We start from the raw sequence: 19,735 nt of genomic DNA on the forward strand, positions 1-19,735 counted from the left end.
ATTTGGGAAAATAACTAGTGAGGCTGATATGAACCATATGTTAAGAAGGTAAGACCATGAAATTAAATATTTTTTTTATGTCGGTACTATTGTCTTTATCTTTACTACCCCATAAAGAATGGTTGTTAGGCTGGGTACAACCCCCATCCTAATGTGCTTCATTATTAAAACAACACTTAATTAAGTGGTGGACAAAGCCAGAAACATGCTGCAGTTTAAAGGAATCTCTCAGGTTATTTTCAGATGTTTCTAGTTTAGCCAAAGCCAAAGCATATTTTGCTGAGCACATTTTATTCCTGTGTGTATTATAAGGGAAATCTAACCCATGTGTTTTATTTCATTAATATTTTGCCAAGTTAAATGGTCCTCTTGCAAGATATATTTAATGTTAAGTTATTTTTACGAGGCTTTTTTCCTTGGATTATGAATTCATATGTCACCTAAAGTAAGTACACTTTGATCCAAATATCTTGTAGTTATGAAGTCAGAAACCCACAAAACTTGGGTGATTTCCCAACAGTGCCAAATACAATATTTCACTCCGCTACTAACATCATGATTTTCCCTCCCTCACATTTGTCAATCAGCACTTTATTGAGAAAACAGCAGACCTGCTCTCTTGAAGCCCCCTCTTTTTTTTTTTTTTTTTTTTTTTTTTTTTGTAAATGTCCAAATGAGGCCATGGTCCAATTCAACATCGGCCACTAACTTCAAATCAGGGGCACAGACTGAAGTGCAGATTGTATGCTCATTGAGTCACATCTGCGGTTTGTTTAGAGTGTGATAAAAGTCAGCACATCAGAGGGCATGGCGAATGCTAACTCTTGAGAATGGCAACCATGGCAGGCGAAGATATGGGCCACAGACATTTCCAATGCAGGCCGGTAGCAGTACAAGTTAGGAAGCTGCTGTAGAGAACAATTACTATCTAGTGACGTTTCAGAAGTGCATGCCTTGTCACCCAATAATCTCACTCCTAGGTCCAATTCTCGAGAACCATGTACACAGGAACCAGGAGATGTGTACAAAGAAGTCCATTGAGATATAGTAACAAAAAAAAAAAATTGGAAACAACTGAAATATCAATCAACAGGAAAAATTGATAAGCTTATTGTGATATGCAATAAATATGCTTATAAAGAACAATGGAAATGAATAAATTACAGGTGTGTACATGAAATCATGGACAAATCTCAAAAAACAAGTGCTGAATGGTAGGAAACCAAGGTATAGAAGAAAAATGCAGTATGATTATATTTAGATGAAGTTTAAAAATATGTAAAAACAAAGAATTTAGTGTTTAGGAACATATACAAGTATGAACACTGTAAACGACAACTGTGAGATATTATAAACACAATTCAGGATAGGCAGTACTTTGCATGGGGCGATGAGAAGTGGAGAGCAGAGGGTTTGGGAAGTGCTTCTAGAATCTCATTAGTGTTCCGTTTTTGAAAGCTGTGTGTTATGTAGACAAGGTTTTTCCATCATTTTATACTTTGAAAATATGTTATCATTATTATTTTGTATTTACTCAACCTTAACATTTTACTTTTAAAATGCAGGTTTAAGCATGCAATTAACATACTGAAATATTTACCCACTGGCCCAATTCTCATGAAATTAAGACAAAAAAATACATTCAGTCAGAGTTTAGTAATAGGCTTAATGCTTCCCTTTCTGTCTTGAGGTTTTTTTAAAAAAGAAAAAGAAAAAGGAAAAAGAAAAAAAAAGAAAAAAAATTCCTTTGTTTTTTTTCTATGTCTTACATAGCTGGGTAATTTCTTATGTTTTTGAATTAGGTAAAATACTATCAGGCAGCCCTGCCATTCCACGTAAGTAGAATTACTCTATCAGAAAAAAAAAAATCTATAAGATAGTATAGAAGTTAATGTTTGACAAGCAAGACTCAATGGTGTGCTAGAGTCAGTGTAACCATTAGTAACACAAGACACAATGGGCTAAATTCTGTGAGAGGACGGAGTGCTTCCTCAATCCCAATAAGACAGAACTCTTTCCAGACAACAGGAAATCTATTTACTATGTATAATCAATTATTCACAAAGCCAGGGCAGTCAGCCTCCTTTCCTCCCCAATCCCTTCTCTACCTTTTCCTTCCCTCTCTCCCTACACCCATCTGTCTTTCCCTTTCTTATCCTCCTTTCTTTCACCAACTGTATCAAATATCTATTATGTACCAGGTACCAAATACTCAGGTATGCACTGGTTTCAAATGAATTAATGGGACCCTTGACAGAGCATATACTGCAATCATACCCCCTTTTTCTCTCTGACATAAAATCACCCTTACTTAATCAATAAAATCACCCTTACTTGACCTATCGAATAAAGAGAAAATATGACAATTGACCATCAAGTTGTCACAAAGATGGCAGTGACCATAGCCACAAGATGGTGGCACCTAGTCCTCTCAGCCTGGCTGGAGTCCCCCAGTCCTTTCAGCCCTGCAGGGGCAGGAGAAGTGGCAGGAACACAGTGTGGCTGGACTCACCTTCAACCCCTCCAGCCGCCCAGAGCAGGCCTGAGGTACAGGCAAGCCTCAAATGTCGGCTGCCCAGCTGCCCAGGGCTGCCCGAGGCTCAGGTAACCAGGGCCAGCTGAGGCTTGCGCTGCCTGCAGAGGCAACAGTAGAGGTGTGATGGGGGCATCTCCTTCCCCTGATCGCCAGGTCGCCTCCTGTTCCTGAGGTCTCCCATACTGTGAGAGGGGGCAGGCCAGGCTGAGAGACACCCCCTCCAGTGCATGAATTTTCATGCACCAGGCCTCTAGGACACATGTGTCAAACACAAGGCCCAAGGGCCAAATCCGTCCCGCCAGGCCTTGCAATGTGGCCCGCACCGCGCTGTCATCACTGCACTCTGCTGCGTTTCCATCACAATGACAGTTTATGACTGTTCAGTAAACCATTCGGCCCGCGATTTAGGCTGGATTTTAGATTTTGGCCCCTTCTCTGATTGAGTTCGACACCCCTACTCTAGGATATAGATATTCTTCTGTCATTCAGGGTTTATTATTCAATGTTCTGTTTTTTTGCACTTCATTTTGTTGTTGTTTTGTGATTCATCCATGGTGCTATGGTTAATTTTACTTTCTACAATTGCATAGCATTTCATTCTATGCCTTCATCCCACTTTATCCTTTCTTTGCTGATAGGCATTTTGCTGTTATGGAGAATCTGCTCTGGACATTGTTATATATGTCTCCTGGCACAACTGTGCAGGTCTTTCTCTTGGTTAAATACTTAGAAGTGGACTTGTTAGATCTTAGACTATGTGAATCCTCCACAGTACTAGAAAATGCTTATTCACTTGCCAAAGTAGGTGTTTTATATTCTCATCTGCAATAGGTGAGAAGTTTTAATTCTAATTCATCATAAACAGATATTATTGCTTGACTTATAAGTTGTATCTTACCCTGGAAAATAAAGTTGCAATTTATTGATAACCAATGAGTTTGAGCATCACATAATATTTATGTGCCATTCATATGCTCTTCTGTGAAATTCCTTTTGCCTATTTTTCTATTTGGTTATTTACCTTTCCCCTTAATGATTCACAAGAGGTCTTCATTTGTATTTTTGATATGAGTTCTTTTCCAGATATATGTATTTCAAATATGTCCCCCAGTTTGTGGTTTGTATTTTACTCTCTTTATGACATTTAAAAATATATATATTTTTATTGATTTCAGAGAGGAAAGGAGAGGGAGAGAGAGAGAAGCATCAATGATGAGAGAGAGTCATTGATTGGATGCCTCCTGAATGTCCCCTACAACCTGGGGATGTGCCCACAACCTGGGCATGTGCCCTAACCGAGAATTGAACTGTGGTTCACAGGTCAATGCTCAACCATTGAGCAACATCAATTGGGCTCTTATTATGACATTTTAAAATATCTTTTGATATCTTGAGTTTAATGTAGTCAGAATTATAAATCTCTTTTTTATGTTTAGTGTTTTTTGCATCTTGTTTATGAAATCCTTCCCTACATAGAGATTATAAATTTATTCTTCACTGTCTCCTAAAACTTTTCTTAAGTTTTTCATTCCACATTTAAGTCTTAATCTACGAGGAATTAACTATTGTGTATGGTGGCATGTAGGGCTCTTTTATTTTTTGCGGTAGAGTCAATCAGGGGTCAGAGGACCATTTACTTAGGAGTTTATCCCTTCCCAAGGGACCTGCACTGCCATCTCCATCTGTACATTCCCTTCTAGGGGACATTCAGTTTCTGGGTCCAATGTTTTGTTCTTCCAGTACACAGTCTGTCTTTGCACTAATATCACACTGTTTTAATAACCACATTTGATAGAGCAAGATGACTCATCTTTTTGTCTTTTAAAATTATTCTAATTTTAGCCCTTTGAATTCCCATGTAAACTTCAGAATCACATTATAAGTTCCATGTAAAACTTTATCTAAATTCTGATTGAAATATAAAACTTCCAATTCATTTGAGGAGAGTGAATGTATGTATGCTATTAACTTTTTCTATCCATCGCATGCTATACTTCCAAAATTATTTAGATTTTTTGATGTTTTTCAATAAATTAATTCAATAAAGAAATCAGTTGTGCACTTAATATATATATATATATATATATATATATATATATATATATATATTTTTTTTTTTTACAAAGAGGAAGGGAGAGGGATAGAGAGTTAGAAATATCGATGAGAGAGAAACATCAATCAGCCCCCTCTTGCACCTCCCCCCACCCCCACTGAGGATATGTCTGCAACCAAGGTACATGCCCTTGACCAGAATCAAACCTGGGACCCCTCAGTCCACAGGCTGACACTGTATCCACTGAGCCAAACCAGCCAGGGCAGTTGTGCACTTTTTAAACATGTTAACACTTTTAAAAATAACATTAAGCTATTAATGACATACCAAAAACTGTACATACTTAACATACAATTTGAAGAGTCTGGACATATGCAGACACATTTTCATGAAACTGTCATCATAGTCAAAGTAATAGACCTGGGCATCATGTCCAGAAGTTTCCTCGTGCCCCTGCGCTGTTGGTTTTGTTTCTGTGGTAAGAATGCTTAACATGAGATCTCTATTAACAAAAAAATTTAAGTGCACAATTCAGTATTGCTAACTATAAGAACTATGCTGTACCTCGTATCTCTAGGTATTATTGAACTTGCATAAAAAGTTTGTCTCAACTAAACAATTCTCCATCCCCACCCTAGTCCCTGCAACCACCACTCTCTGTTTCTACGAGTTTGACCATTTTAGGTATTGTGTATAAATGGGATCACGCAGTCTTTCCTTTTCTGTAACTGGCTTATTTCATTTTGTGTAGTGTCATCCAGGTTCACCCATGTTGTTGAATAGGGCAGGATTTTTTTTTTTACTTTAAAGGTTGAATAATATTTCATTGTGTGTCTACACTGCATTTCCTTTATCATTCACCCATCAGTGGACATTTAGATTGTTTCCATATCTTGGCTATTATAAATAATGCTGCAAGGAATGTGGGGGTGCAAAATATCTCTTTGCCATCCTGATTTCCACTCCTTTGGATATATGCCCAGAAGTGGAATTGCAGGATCATATGGTAATTCTATTTTTAATTTTTTGAGGAACCTTCACATTGCTTTTTATAGTGGCTGCACCACTTTATATTCCTGCTAACCCTGTGCAAGGGGTCAAATTTTTCCACATGTTTGCCAACATTTGTAATCTTTTGAGGCTTATTATTATTATTTTTTAAAATAGCAATCCTAACAAGTGTGTGTTAATATCTTTTTGTGGTTTTGAGTTGAATTTCTCTGATGATTAGTGATGTTGAACATCTTTTCATATACCTGGCAGCCATTTATATATTTCTCTTTTTAAGAAACATTTGTCCCCTTTAAAATTAGGTTAATTTGGGTTTATTTCTTTTTTTTCTATTTTCTTGTTGGAGTTTTTTATATATTGGATATTAGCTACTTATTGGATACATGGTTTGCAAATATTTTCTCTCATTCCATACGTTGCCTTTTCATTCTATTGTTTCCTTTGTTGTGCTGAAACTTTTAAGTTCCATGTAGTCTCACTTACTAACTTTGCTTTTACTGCCTGTGTAATTGGTGCTTATCTAAAAAACAATTGCCAAGACCAATATTGAGCAGCTTTTCTCCTATGTTTTCTTCTAGAAGTTTTATAGTTTCAGGTCTTACATTTAAGTCTTTAATCCACTTTGAGTTGATTTTTATATATAGTGCAAGATAAATATCTAGTAATTTTTATTTTTGTTGCTATTGGAAATAGTGAGAAAGTAAATCAATAAACCTTAAAAAAACAACAACAAAACAATGCAAACAATACCTTATAAAGTGGAAAAAGCACCTACCTAGGACCTAGCAATTCTCTTCCTAAGTGTATACACAAGGGAATCTCTTCCCCATGGACACCAGGGGACCTGTAAAAGCGGCATTGCTCATAATAATAAAAATGAACAGTATAGTGGATTAATTATTGTGAGATAGTCAGTGAAATATTACACAGGAGTGAAGATGAATAAGCTACTTCTATGCATATTAGCATGTGTCGATACTAAAAGCATAATCCTGAATGAAAAAAGCAAGTTAAGAGTAATTCATATAGCGTGCATCTTTTAATGTAAATTTAAAGGGCAAGAAATATTAGATAATATATTGCTTAGAGGTACATGCACACCTAGTAAGGTTATGAAGAAAGACAAGGAAATGATCAACCTTAAACTCAGTAAAATAGGAAGGCAACAGTGTTGCAGTTGGGGGAGCACAATGGCAGTTTCAAAATACTAGTCATTCTCTACTTCTTAAGGGAGCTAGAGGGTACAACTATATCTTAATATTTTGAAAATACACAGATGTGTGCATGCATGTCATACATATATCTGTAGTATATATGCTTTTGATGCATCCTATCTATATATATATATATAAAAGCCTAATATGCTAAGTGTCCAACCATTTGACCGTTTGACCAGTTGCTATGATGCACACTGACCATCAGAGGGCAGATGCTCAGATCAGTAGGTTAGCTTGCTGTTGGGGTCTGGCCAATTGGGACTGGGTGTGATGGGCCAGACATGCCCTGGAGCCCTTCCCCCCCTCCCCCAGGCTGGTCAACCTCCTGTGTCCCTCCCAGGCATCTAAAATATTTCTTCTAATTAATTTCCTTTCAATGTACAGAAATTCGTGCACCGGGACTCTAGTACTTTCTAATAAAATTAAAAGCCCGGTGCATGAAATTTGTGCACAGAGGGGATTCCTCAGCCTGGGCTGCACCCTCTCCAATCTGGGAGATCCGACTGCATTGTAGGATCAGGCCTAAACTGACAGTCAGACATCCCTCTCACAATCTGGGATGACTGGCTCCTAACCACTCACCTGCCTGCCTGCCTGCCTGATTACCCCTATCTTGCCCCCTGCCTGCCTGATCTCACCCTTAACTGCCTCTGCCTGCCTGATCACTCCTAACTGTCTTCCCCTGCCAGTCTGATCTCTCCCACAACTGCCCTTCTCTGCTGGCTTGATCACCCCTAACTGGTTCTGCTTCAGCCCCCACCACCATGGCTTTGTCTGGGAGGAATTTGGACAGCTGGAAAATGACTGGTTGACTCAATCTAATTAGCATATTACCCTTTTATTAGTATAGATATTAGTACTATTGAATTAAAACTTCAATAACTAAAAATTCGTTTTTAGTCATTCAATGAGTACTTTTATGATTTTATGACAGTTGATTGATGTGTTGGTGCCTCAGAGCCTGTTCTGGGTCTTAGCTTCTTTGTATCTCTGTGTATGGTGAGGTAATAAGCTAACTGCAGAAATATGCTATGGGATCCCTTCATCCCTTCACCTGTTTGTTATGAAATTCACGTTTTTCTGATTGACCTAAGAAGGAAGGTCCTCTTGTAGACCTAGCTCCAGCTCCCATGGCAGCAATGAACAGTTTTCCTAAACTTCAGCCATCTGAAAACCCCTTTATGGTTTTCGACATATCCACTTACTACACATATAGAATTTGTCTTTGAATTTGCTTTCACTAAACTCACTTTTGCCATCTCGAGCTCACTCTAAGAAATAATGTTAGTTAAATCACGAATTTGATGTGCTAGTTCTACTTTGATATTCATGGGAATAGACTCCTACCTAGGAACATTAAAAAAAAAAATTGTCCATATGCCACACTTGACCAAAAGTCATCCTGGGTATGTCCACGTGCTACACTTTGGGAGAAGTCTAATCAAATAGAGAACGATGAAAAAAAAATGTCCTCTCCCCCCCATCACGCTCCTGTCCTCTGCCCCAACATGTGCAACCAAAGGGCAGCCAGCCGCTCCAACCTCAGCATCTGCCAGACAGCCTTGTCCCCCTTTGTCTGTGGCATGTCCCCATTTGGATGTGCATCCTGCCTGCTATGCGGGACCGCCACATTTCCGCTGACCCCCTCCTTATTGAAGGGGCTGTCTGTATGCCCTGGGAAACTGACACTCCCACAGCTGCCATGCCAGCCGGTCGGCCAAGATGAAAACTATCAGGTCAGCATTAATAGACTGGCGCTCAAGTACCCGTTTATACACGGGCCCAGTCACCCGGGGCATGTGTGGCTGTGTTAAAAGGGGGCTGTTCACCTCCCCATCAGCATCCTGCCAATCGCTTGGGGACAGCAGACCCTTCAGTCTCCGGTGACAATCCAATTCAAATGTCTCCGCCACTTGCATTTAATTTACTCAGATTCTCCACCAACTTTCTAACTGAGCGTTCTTGGTTTAGGAAACCTTGTTTCCTTCCTTCCTTCCTTCCTTCCTTCCTTCCTTCCTTCCTTCCTTCCTTCCTTCCTTCCTTCCTTCCTTCCTTCCTTCCTTCCTTCCCCCCCCCCCCCCTTCAATGGCATGTGGCATCTCTGATACAGTTTGATTAAAGAATTCTCCCCCCACCTCTTTCTTTTAGCTGCTTTTCAAGGTCAGACGGTGTAGACATTTCCAGAAAGCTGCCACGGCCCCTCAGTGCGGCCCATGTGCACGGGATGCCATTGGCAGGGGCTTCCAGGCGCATGGCTGAGTCCATTACGACCCAGTGAAGCCTGAAAGGAAGGATCAATGTTTCATTTACATCTGAAGGCTCGACATCTCATCACATCCTGCTGGAAACAGGCTGGACAACATCTTAATACTAATCAGCTCCCTCTGACACTGATTTCTAGCGGCTGGTTATTCTGAAAACCAACACTATTAGCGCTGGCCCTGGCGGCTCCGCGCAGGCAATCATCTGCCCTCCCTCCACCACCACCCCCCCCCCCCCCCCCCCCCTTGCCAGACCGCACGATTTGACACTCTCTTGTTCGGCGGCTTCTCACTCATTAAGCTGATCAAGATACAAAACTTGTTAGTTAATTTTTCATGCACTTGGGGGACCAGGCTGCATAGTTTAATGATCCGCGCTTGGAATGTGCTGATCAAACTGCATATTTTGTTGATTCGCGGTGACATATCCTTAACCACGGCGCGGCTCGCGCAGGGTCCTGGGTGATGTGAGCTGCATCCAGAAAGCGGAGGTGGGTGCTGTGTGTGCTAATTGAGCTGCGAAGCTGCACCCGGGCTCTGGCGTGCTCCTCGCTGATAGATCTGAATAATAACCACTCGGAATGCTCCTATCTTGTACCTCAGGGCTCCGACGGGATCAAAACCAATATTTGCTGGAGTGGCATGTGGTAGACCTTAAAGCCCTTTTCTCATTTTCAAGTTTTGGTCAGGAAGAACGAGTTATCGCCTCCCTCCTCCCTAAAAGCTCCCCCATCCCAGCACACACACATCAATGGGATAAACAAAGAAGTCAGGGAGTCATGCTAGACAAGTTCAAACAGAAAGAAAACCATAGTCCCCCCTCCCCGCCTGGATTCTGTCGATGTTCAGGGCTTAGCATTGCTCCATGCTTTTGGAAAATAAAGAATCCAGCCTTGCTGACTCTGATCCCAAGTCACAGACTCCAAAATAACTCCTCAGTCAGAGTGGGTGTGGAGGGTGCCCTTGCCAATGAGGGGGCGGGAGCTAGGCAGCCAGGGCCTTCGTAGGACACCAGACACACCGGGAGCGGGGAGGAATAGGTCTGTCCCAGACACCAGGAGGAATTCGAGGTGTCATATCAATAAGACATGATAAAAGATTTGCAAGAGGCCCTGAGGTCCCAGATCAGGTTTGAGAGCACAGACACAATGATGGGTTCTAATAGCACTGTTAGGGGATTTTCCTCTCAAGTAACACTTGTCGGCCCAGATCAAGAAAAGACAAAAGTGGGAGTTACCCTGAGGTGCGAGCAGGCTGGGAACTGCAGAAAGCCAACGAGGACAGGGATGGTGGGTGCTAGAGAGAGTGCGGTGGGGGACAGTACAAGACAGGACCCAGGCCGAGGAGCCAGCCAAGTGAGGCCTCGCCTGGTTGCAGAGAAAGTCAGGGAAGCCAGGTACCAATGATTAGAAGCATTAAGCTGGTTTTATTTCACCTTATGCCATTCATTAGAATGAATTAATTCCCAAAACTTATGGAGCTCTCACTGTGTGAGGTGAGAAAACAAGAGAAGATTACTCCTTAGAAGCCATTAAAGAGAGGAAAAAGACAGGCAACTTCCAAATGTTAGTTCATTAAAATGGAATTCCCCATCTGATAGCTATTTGACAAAAGATGCATTTAATAGTCCAGCGTGGAGCCCAGCTGTTTGCCTTAGGCGCTTGAGCATTGACCCAGGAATCAAGAGGTCTCTGGTTCAGTTCCTGGTCAGGGCACATGCCTGGGTTTCGGGCTTGATCCCCAGTGCTGGGGCATGCAGGAGGCAGCCAATAAGTGATTCTCTCTCATCATTGATGTTTCTCTCTCCTCCTCCCCCCCCCCCTTTTTTCCTTTCTGATATCAACAAAAATATATTTTAAAAATACGTAATCCAGTTTGGGGACTCCCTCCCTAAAAGAGAACAATGCGGCAGAGGCCTCAGCACGTCTCCCTGGGGCCTCCTTCTAAAGGACATCCTGCAGCCTGGAGTCCGGCCCTCGGACCCAAGACACATTCGGCCCTCCCGCCCTCCTTCCAGGGTCAGGTTCTTAGTTCCATTAGTGCTTCTTGACATTTTCAAATACCTGAATTTTTGGCGGCACATTTCTGGGAATTAGAAGACAAACACTTCCTTTTTGTTTGGTTAAAACAACTTTCAGACAACTTCCCACAATTATCCTGTGGTGCTTCTGTTTGCCCACTGGCTCCACGTCGCTGCTGGGTTGGAAACGGATAGGGCCCTGAGAGTGTGCTCTTGTGTCCTGGAGTACAGCTCTTCTGGGCTCCGGGAAACCTGTGCCCTTCTGTGGCCCTGGCGGGATTCCCCATTTCTGCCTTTACCTGCCACTCATAGCACATTGACCCTTTCCCCTCTCTCCTCGGTTCCCGCCTCCCTTTCCCTCCCAACCAGCCCTGGCTGATCGCTTACCTCAATCAGCTGCAGTCAATTCTGGTTGGCCAACTGCTCACTTGTGTCTGGGCACCTTTGGTGGTGCACGTGGCAGACCAGGAAGTGGATGCTGATGGACCCTCTCCAGTGTGTTGTGCAGAAGTGCTCAGAAACCTTCATTCTCACAGTTTCCGCTGAGCCACAGAGCTTCCAAACGCTGCAGTCATCAAAGGTTTGTATCTGGGAGCCATTTTAAAACCAGAAATGCAAATGCCTTTCATTCACACACACACACACACACACACACACACACACACACACACACACACGGCAGGGAACGGGCGCGGCTATTTTAGTACAGCAGTCCCTGCACTGAAAATACTTTTTCTGCGTTATGTTATCTGCTTCTCACAACCACCCTGCTCCACAACCACAGGCGGTGCCTCCTAGGGCACTGCTTTACCGATGGGGTGACTGCAGCTTGGAGAACAGCAACATGATTCCCTAAAGTCTCACAGCTACTACCAGAGCCAAGACCCGCGCCTAGGCCGCCCGAGTTCAGAGACACCAAACTTCTTGACCACCTTCCAATTCATTCCGTGGCTTTTTCATATACAATCCATCATAAATGATTCAAGTTCTCTAGAACCCAAGACTGCGAGCTTAATTGCCCCAGGCTCTCCTTCCCACCCGGCTGCACTCATTTCCTTCTTTGATGAAGTGCCTGCTTCCTTACGCAGCTCTTTACAAAATGTGGTCAACAAGCATTTTATTCAGGGAAATCTAGAGCACAATACTGGTGCATCTGCGCCCTCTCTTGCTCACGTCGTCCACCAGGGGGCGCACTCTGACCACAAAGCTTTTGCTGTTCTGGCCCAGTCTGCTAAAATACAACCCATGTCACCCTAATGCTTTCATTCTGTTACAAGACATGGCTTTATTCAGGCTACACTCCTCATTGTTATTTCATGGAGGGGGACCAAGAGGAAAAGAGGAAACCATATAATTTTTTTTTTTTTTTTTTTTTTTTTTTTTGGCGGACTGTTTCTCCATAACTCATTCACTGGATTTCTGTGTTATGTTGTATGGAACCCATTAAGCAGGATATTGAAGCTTATGAATGGAGACCCAGTAATTCCTCTTTAATAAACATGAGTTACTTTTATTTCTTAAACTTTATTAGGCACTTACTCAAAACATTACTCAAAAAATGCTTGTTAATAATATGAATGATGATTTTGATTCTGTTTGCATTATTAGTATTTCCAAGGGCCTGAAACACCGTGTCTGGGCTATTCTTAAAGACTCGGAAAATGGCTGGCATGTGAATGTAAATCTTTGTGCCTGAGCCTAATTCCATCTTGACACTTCTCACCCAACCTTGTGAGGAAGGTAGGGGCTGCGACCACAGAGGCCTTTTTGTGTAGCTGAGGAAAGGAATACCGAGGAGACTCACTCGGATCCTGAGGAGGGAGTCTAAGGAACAGGGCTGGTTCATGTTGGTTCTGTGTCATCTGCACTCTGTTCACCAAGCAGAGCGATCGCAGGAAGTAAAGAAATGGGAGTACACTTCTCACCGTAAAGTGAAGCTTACCTAGTCCTCCTCCCCCACCAGGCCTCTCAATGCTGGGATCCAGGTAGTTCCAGGCCCCCTCTTCTCCTCCATCACACTCTGTCTTTAAACAAGCTCACCCATTTTCATCACTTGGAAGATCATTGGTAGGGAGGTGACTCTCATACCTATATCTCCCCAGACCTCTCCTCTGAACCCCTGACACATATCTAAACATCTCCCCAGCAATGTCATGTGTGTGTGTGTGTGTGGGGGGGCTTCTTGCCACCTCAAACTGAACTAGTCTATAGGCACAGTTATACTTTTGATTGATTTAACTCTTTTTTTATTTTATTTTATTTTTAAAATATATTTTATTGATTTTTTACAGAGAGGAAAGGAGAGGGATAGAGAGTTAGATGTGCCCGCAACCAAGGTAGGTGCCCTTGACCGGAATTGAACCCGGGACATTTCAGTCTGCAGACTGACGCTCTATCCACTGAGCCAAACCGGTTTTAGCCTGAACTAGTCTAAATGGAACAATTGTTTACCCACCACATCCCCCAAAAGACCTGGCAGAGCTGCTGTAGGACAGATGCCGGGTCAGGAAGGTGCGGGGTTCTGAGCAGCCCTGAGCTGGTGGTGAGAAGCCCTGCAACTAGAGTTAATGTTGTGCTCTCTCCTGTGCAGCCGCCCCCTGCTGCTGGGCTCAGACAAAGGCGTGCCTCTTTGTGGGACCTGCATGCTCTGTGGGGCAGGGCAGCTGAGGAGGCAAACTGGGGAAGAAGAAGACAGGCTCCTGAGAGGAAGCGGGGTATCCCAGGCAGGTTTGCCATGGTAATGGTTTATCCAAGGCAATCTCTCCTCTGGGTAAAGAAACCTGATTCAAAGGCTTTGGGAATCCTAGGCCAGCAGAAAACCAAGACAACAGAAATGAAAGGAAAGAAATATACAACTCCAACTGTTAAAATTTTACTAAATTAGAACATTTTTACCAAAACAAACAAACAAACAAACAAAAAACAAACAAACACACAAAACAGCCATCACCAAACTATTCCTACTTTCCCCATCATTTTATAGAGGAAAGGGTGTTTCCTCCCACTTTCCCACCTCCATTCCCACCCCACCTCCTCCAAGAGATGGGGAGCCATCATTTCAGAGCAAGAGCCTGTTCTTTAAACCGAATAAATGTAGTTTTATGAAACATTTCCTACCAGTCCATAGCTTTCTCACTTTGATTCGGAGCAGTGACCATTCTTTTATGCACTGTATGCAATCAACCAATGATTGGTATTAGGGGACCATTGATTTCAGGTACTCCAACTTCCCGTAGGGAATCTGAGATACAGAGGCAGACTCACCACTGGAAAGAGTTGTCTGTGCTCACTGCCTCCTCTCCTTCACCCTCCCTTTATCTTTCAAGGCTTTCTTCCCAGTCCCATCACTTCACCGAAACTGGTCTTAGTAAGGTGACCAGCAGATTCTTCCTGACCCAATGGAACGGACACTTCTCAGACATCTTTCTTCATCTAGTGCCGTGGGAAACTGTTGATCACTCCCATCATTCTTTTGTGTGCTTTTCCCCTCCAGTTTTATTACACTTTACCCCCAGAGAATCAGGTTCTGCTTTTCCTCACTTTTCACACACAACCCAGCTAGTCAAGATTTTAACGACAAAATATTAACAACAGTAAGATTGATAGGTGTTTTGTATGGGAAACATTGGAAGTCCTTTTTCTTTATGTAGTAATACATATGTAACATTGCCAAGTACAATGATTTAGGAAAGTGGATATTTACTTTCTTTAATGATACTCAAAAGAGGGTACAATCAAGTTTTTACCTGTAATTACTCATAATGAGAAAAACATACCAAAAAATGGTTTTATCTAAGCCCTAGAGGATGATTATATTTTCCTTGCAGCTTACTCAATTGAATTTAACTACAAAATTACCCCCCAAATCAAGTTTTAAAGGCATTAAAAGCAATTATTTATGGGCAGCATTTTTTGTCCCCATTTCTGTAAAGATAGCATTACACTTAAATTCATGCCTAAAATATAACTTTGTAACTGAAACATTATTTTCCATAATACTGACATATATATATATATATATATATATATATATATATATATATACTGTACATTTTAGAGTTTAGCTCTATCATGGGGATAAATTGGTCTTTTCCTCTTTTTAAAAGCTTAGGGTTTCTAGAGGTAAACAATTAAATAATCAAAGTACTAAACACAAACTTATCCTTACTACTAACCTAAGAGTTTATTTAATTTTAAGAAACATTTCTGAGATTCAAATAACCTCTTATAGAGCCTTCCCTAGTCGTTGCACAGAGTAGGAACCAATATTTATTGAATTGAATCCTTCAAAGAGATGATGCAGCATCTACATGCTTGATTTGTTTTTCATTTGTCACCTTTTAATCTGCATTAAATTATTTGTATGTATTTCATATCATTAATGATCCTATTAGTTTCTTGAGGTAGGAATCATGTCTTGCATATCTTTGCCTACTTCATAGCAACTAGCACCTTTCATGCTGTACATGTTAAATAAATATTTGTGCTAAGGGGAAATAAAAGGGGGCTGAATACAAAGCCTTATGAAAACCTGTAGCAAACTTCAAACTGGTGAAATGTTAAGAAAAATTGTATTTGAAATTAGGAATGAAGCCAAAAGACCTCTACCACCACTTGTATTCATTATTGATCAATGAACTGGAGATTCAGGTAGGTATAATGAAAGAGAGAGAAAGAAAACAAGAAAGAACAAGTGAGAGAGAGAGAGAGAGAGAGAGAGAGAGAGAGAGAGAGAGAGAGAGAGAGAGAGAGAGAGAGAGAAAGGAAGGAAGGAAGGAAGGAAGGAAGGAAGGAAGGAAGGAAGGAAGGAAGGAAGAAGAAAGAAAGAAAAGAGAAAAGAGAAAGAAAGAGAGAGAAGAAAGGAGGGACAAATGAAGGGAGGGACGGAAGGAGGAAGGGAGGGACAGAGGAAGGAATAAGAGAGGGAAGGAAAGGCTCACCCTAAGTATAATCCTGGTGCCTGGCCACTTTACCCCCTACCCTTGACCCAGATGAATATGACATATCTCCAGAAGCCCGAAGGCGCAAACCACAAGGTGGCCATAAGATCCCAGCTTAAAAGGGAGAACCTGCTTCAGTACAAGGACCCCAACCACCCGGGGGCTCACTGAAGGTCCTGCTTTGACTCACAAATTATCTGTCCCAATTTTAGACCCACTCCTAAGAACTCACTCCTAGGAACTGTGGTTGGAATTGGACCTCTTGTCTTCTGGTATTACATTTTCAAAACTGACAATAGGAAAGAAACACTTATTCAGGAAGGAAAATTGAGTAAAAAATTTAACATCTCATATTAAGCCTGATAACTATATGTATTGTTGTTTAATAAATCTATTAATCATTAATAAAAAGAAAATAAGAAAGGAAGGAAATAGCAGTGAAAATTAAGACTGGGAAGCCTTTGAAGCTCTTGGAGCTTAGAGAGTATGGAATTCTAATGGGCTCACATTCAACCGACCTCCCTCAATTCTCCTGTCTCTTCTATGACCTGAGTTGGACAAACAGAAAAAAAAACCCCCTGCAGATTCTCTTGTCTCTTTTCCTTGAAGGTAAAAAACAGTCACCCTATCTACTTCCTCTTCTCTCCTCTCCTCTCGCCCCTCACAGATACTCAGAGAAGCCTTCCTTTAGCCAAGAGGCTTTCCATTCTTACATTTCATCCCTCCTTTCCAAGTGTCCTCTCAGTCTGTATTCCTAGAAAGAGATAAGCAAGAGGAGAGAGACGACTTCCATTATCTCTGTACCCTGGGGTGGAGCTTTATTCTACTTCACATTGTTTTCTTTCTCTCTGGTGACATCATCCCAAAGAATTAAAGAAGGGGCTTTGCTACGGGGCTAGCTGTTGCCTGGTGCTGGCACATCAGGCTGCTGTCTCCCCATCACGCTAAGAGAATGTCAAATCTGTTGGGCATTTAGGAGCAAGCGAGGAGCGGAACAGCTTCTACAATTTCCCTCTGGACTGGGTCACAAATGGGTTGATGGGATTAGACAGCATGCCTTACTTAGAAGACTTTATAGACAGGACCGCTTGTATGAAGATGAAAGTGGTGTTTTGGGGAAAACGCCAAGTTGCAAATCTGAGAAGATATTCCATTGACCTTGTACCTACTAGGCTGTCTATTAATTTCAAATGATAAAGGGATGTCAGATAAAGCCAATTAGCATAAAACACTCTTAGTCAGCTTTGCAAACCTTCAACAAATAGCAGTAAGAATGAAGGACACTTGGGGATGGAGTTTTTCCAAGGGACGATTAAAAGTGATTGTGTCTTCACTTTCCTTCCTCTTGTATATTCTACGTGCAAGCCCTGAGGCAATTACTAAGTGATCCTAAATCCATTCTCCTCTTGTCTCTTCTCTCCTTTGTGATTTAATGCCCTGGATATCTTTGTAGAGAAGAGACAAATGGTGACACATTCTTCTGGGGGAGGAAATGCATGATTAAACATGATACCCAGATTGATTTGAATCACTCCACCTGCTGAGAAACTGCCATTTTTAAGTTCTTGATGCAGTTGTAATGATGAGGTTTCCACATGGGGTTATTTCAGTGCTGAAGATGAAGACTGGGGTACAGTAATGACTGAACCCTGTACAAATTGGGCTTGCAGGGTGGTGATGGTTTGTTTTCCAAAGACACCTCTGGGAATATTGTTACAGGTACATTTTTAAATGTTCACCTCATGCTTGGCTCTAGTCTGACCCTGGAGGCATCTGAGGAATGGAATTTTCTACTCTTACAAGGAATTTAGGGGCAAGGGCCATGTTTTACTCATCATTATTTCCCTAATTATTGGTAGATAGTGGGTGCTCAATTGTAATTTTAAAGTGAATATGTCTATATACTTGAACAGTTAAACAATGAGTGGTGTGCCATATATAATAACTACCAAAATATGATACTGACCATAAGAACTATGGAAGCTCCAATAACAGGAAGGTCATGCTCAAGAGCATGCTACATAGAAGAAATAGAACTTTAGGAGACACTTGAATAATAGTTACAAGAGCAAAGGGCATTCCAGGTAGCAAAACTAACATGACCAAAGACATTGAGGTAGGCGTGAATAAAGGATAGTGCAAGATGAATAAAATAGGTTTGTACTGGAAGTATAAAGCATTCTTTTGGGAAATAATGTTAACAACAACTAACATTTAAAATATATATATATATATATATATATATATATATATATTATTGATTTTTTTTTTTTTACAGAGAGGGATAGAGAGTTAGAAACATCAATGAGAGAGAAGCATCGATCAGCTGCCTCCTGCACACTCCCTACTGGAGATGTACCCCAACCAAGGTACATGGCCCCAACTGGAATCAAACCTGGGACCTTTCAGTCCGCAAGCCGATGCTCTATCCACTGAGCCAAAATGGTTTCAGCACAACTAACATTTTTAAAGCACATTACATCTATTAAATAATTTAATCTTCACAATAATCTGATGGGATAGGTTTTTTTTTGTTTGTTTTTTAATGATCCCCATTTTATAGATGAGGATAATGAGGTAGAAAGAACTTAACTCATTCAAGGTCACTTAGCTTATAAGTGGCAGAACCAGAATTGAATTTGTTATGAGCTGAATGTTTGTATCTCTCCAAAACCATATGTTAAAATCATGGGGCCTTTGGGAGATAATTAGGTTTAAAGTCGTGAGGGTAGAGTCTTCATGGTGGGATTAATTCCCTTATAGGAAGAGACAAAAGAGAACCTGCTCTCTTTGCCTCTCCCTCCCTCTCTCCCCTCCCTGTTTCTTCTCTCTCTTTGCACTCACCACAGAGGAAAGACTATGTGAAGCCATAGTGAGAAGGTAGCTATCTGCAAGCAAGGAAGATAGCTATCAGAACCCAAACACTGTTAGAAACTTGATCTTGGACTTTGAAACCTCCAGAACTGTGAGAAATAAACTTCTGTTGATTAAACCAGCCTGTCTGCAGTATATTATAGCAGCCCAAGCTGTCTAAGTCAGAATTCGTCAATTTGGTTCCACAGTCCATGCTCTTAAGCAGTAGGGGATAAGGGATTGCTACTCTTATTAAAACAAAATGCAAGCCTCATCAAGGTTTAGCTCGGAAGATGGGAGAAGATGGTTGGCTAAGCAGTTCTGACCTATTCCATGGTATTTCCCCTCCCCCCTTCCCCGCGGTTCCCTTGTATAGGTTACTATTGTTTTTTGGCCACAGAATGCTACAAGGATTTAAAGTGCTAGCCCAAGTATAGGCAAAACCCCTTGTCTGTCTTAGTGCACCAAGATCAGCTGAAACTCACAAAAAGAATTGACAAAGTATGAAATGCAAAAAGACAGAGAAGGAGGAGAAGAAGGAGGAAGAGGAGAAAGTGGAGGAGGAGAAATAGGAGAGGCAAATGAAGTTGGGCACTGTTAAGTGTAATGAGAAGAAAATATGGTAGTTAAATTCAATTGAAAAATAAAATTAATGAAGATTGCCCCATCCATGTAGTCTCACATAGCTCATTTCTTTTTGGAAATATGTGGTTGGTTTTAATTGTCACAAACACTGGGGTACTACTCAAATGTAATGATTAAGGCCAGGATTGCCAGATGTATTACGATTCCTGAGATAGCCTGACACTATGAAGAATTGTCTTATTGAAAAACTAGCCGTGTC

The 19,735-nt window shown here is 41.4% G+C and overlaps 1 pseudogene; it reads left to right on the forward strand.

The window, feature by feature from the left end:
• The first annotated feature begins 15,685 nt into the window (after positions 1 to 15,685).
• On the forward strand, positions 15,686 to 16,440 carry LOC118722279 (annotated as a pseudogene).
• Positions 16,441 to 19,735: the final 3,295 nt, after the last annotated feature.

Source organism: Pipistrellus kuhlii, unplaced genomic scaffold (genome assembly GCF_014108245.1).
Source record: "Pipistrellus kuhlii isolate mPipKuh1 unplaced genomic scaffold, mPipKuh1.p scaffold_m20_p_2, whole genome shotgun sequence".
Classification (NCBI taxonomy): Eukaryota; Metazoa; Chordata; class Mammalia; order Chiroptera; family Vespertilionidae; genus Pipistrellus; species Pipistrellus kuhlii.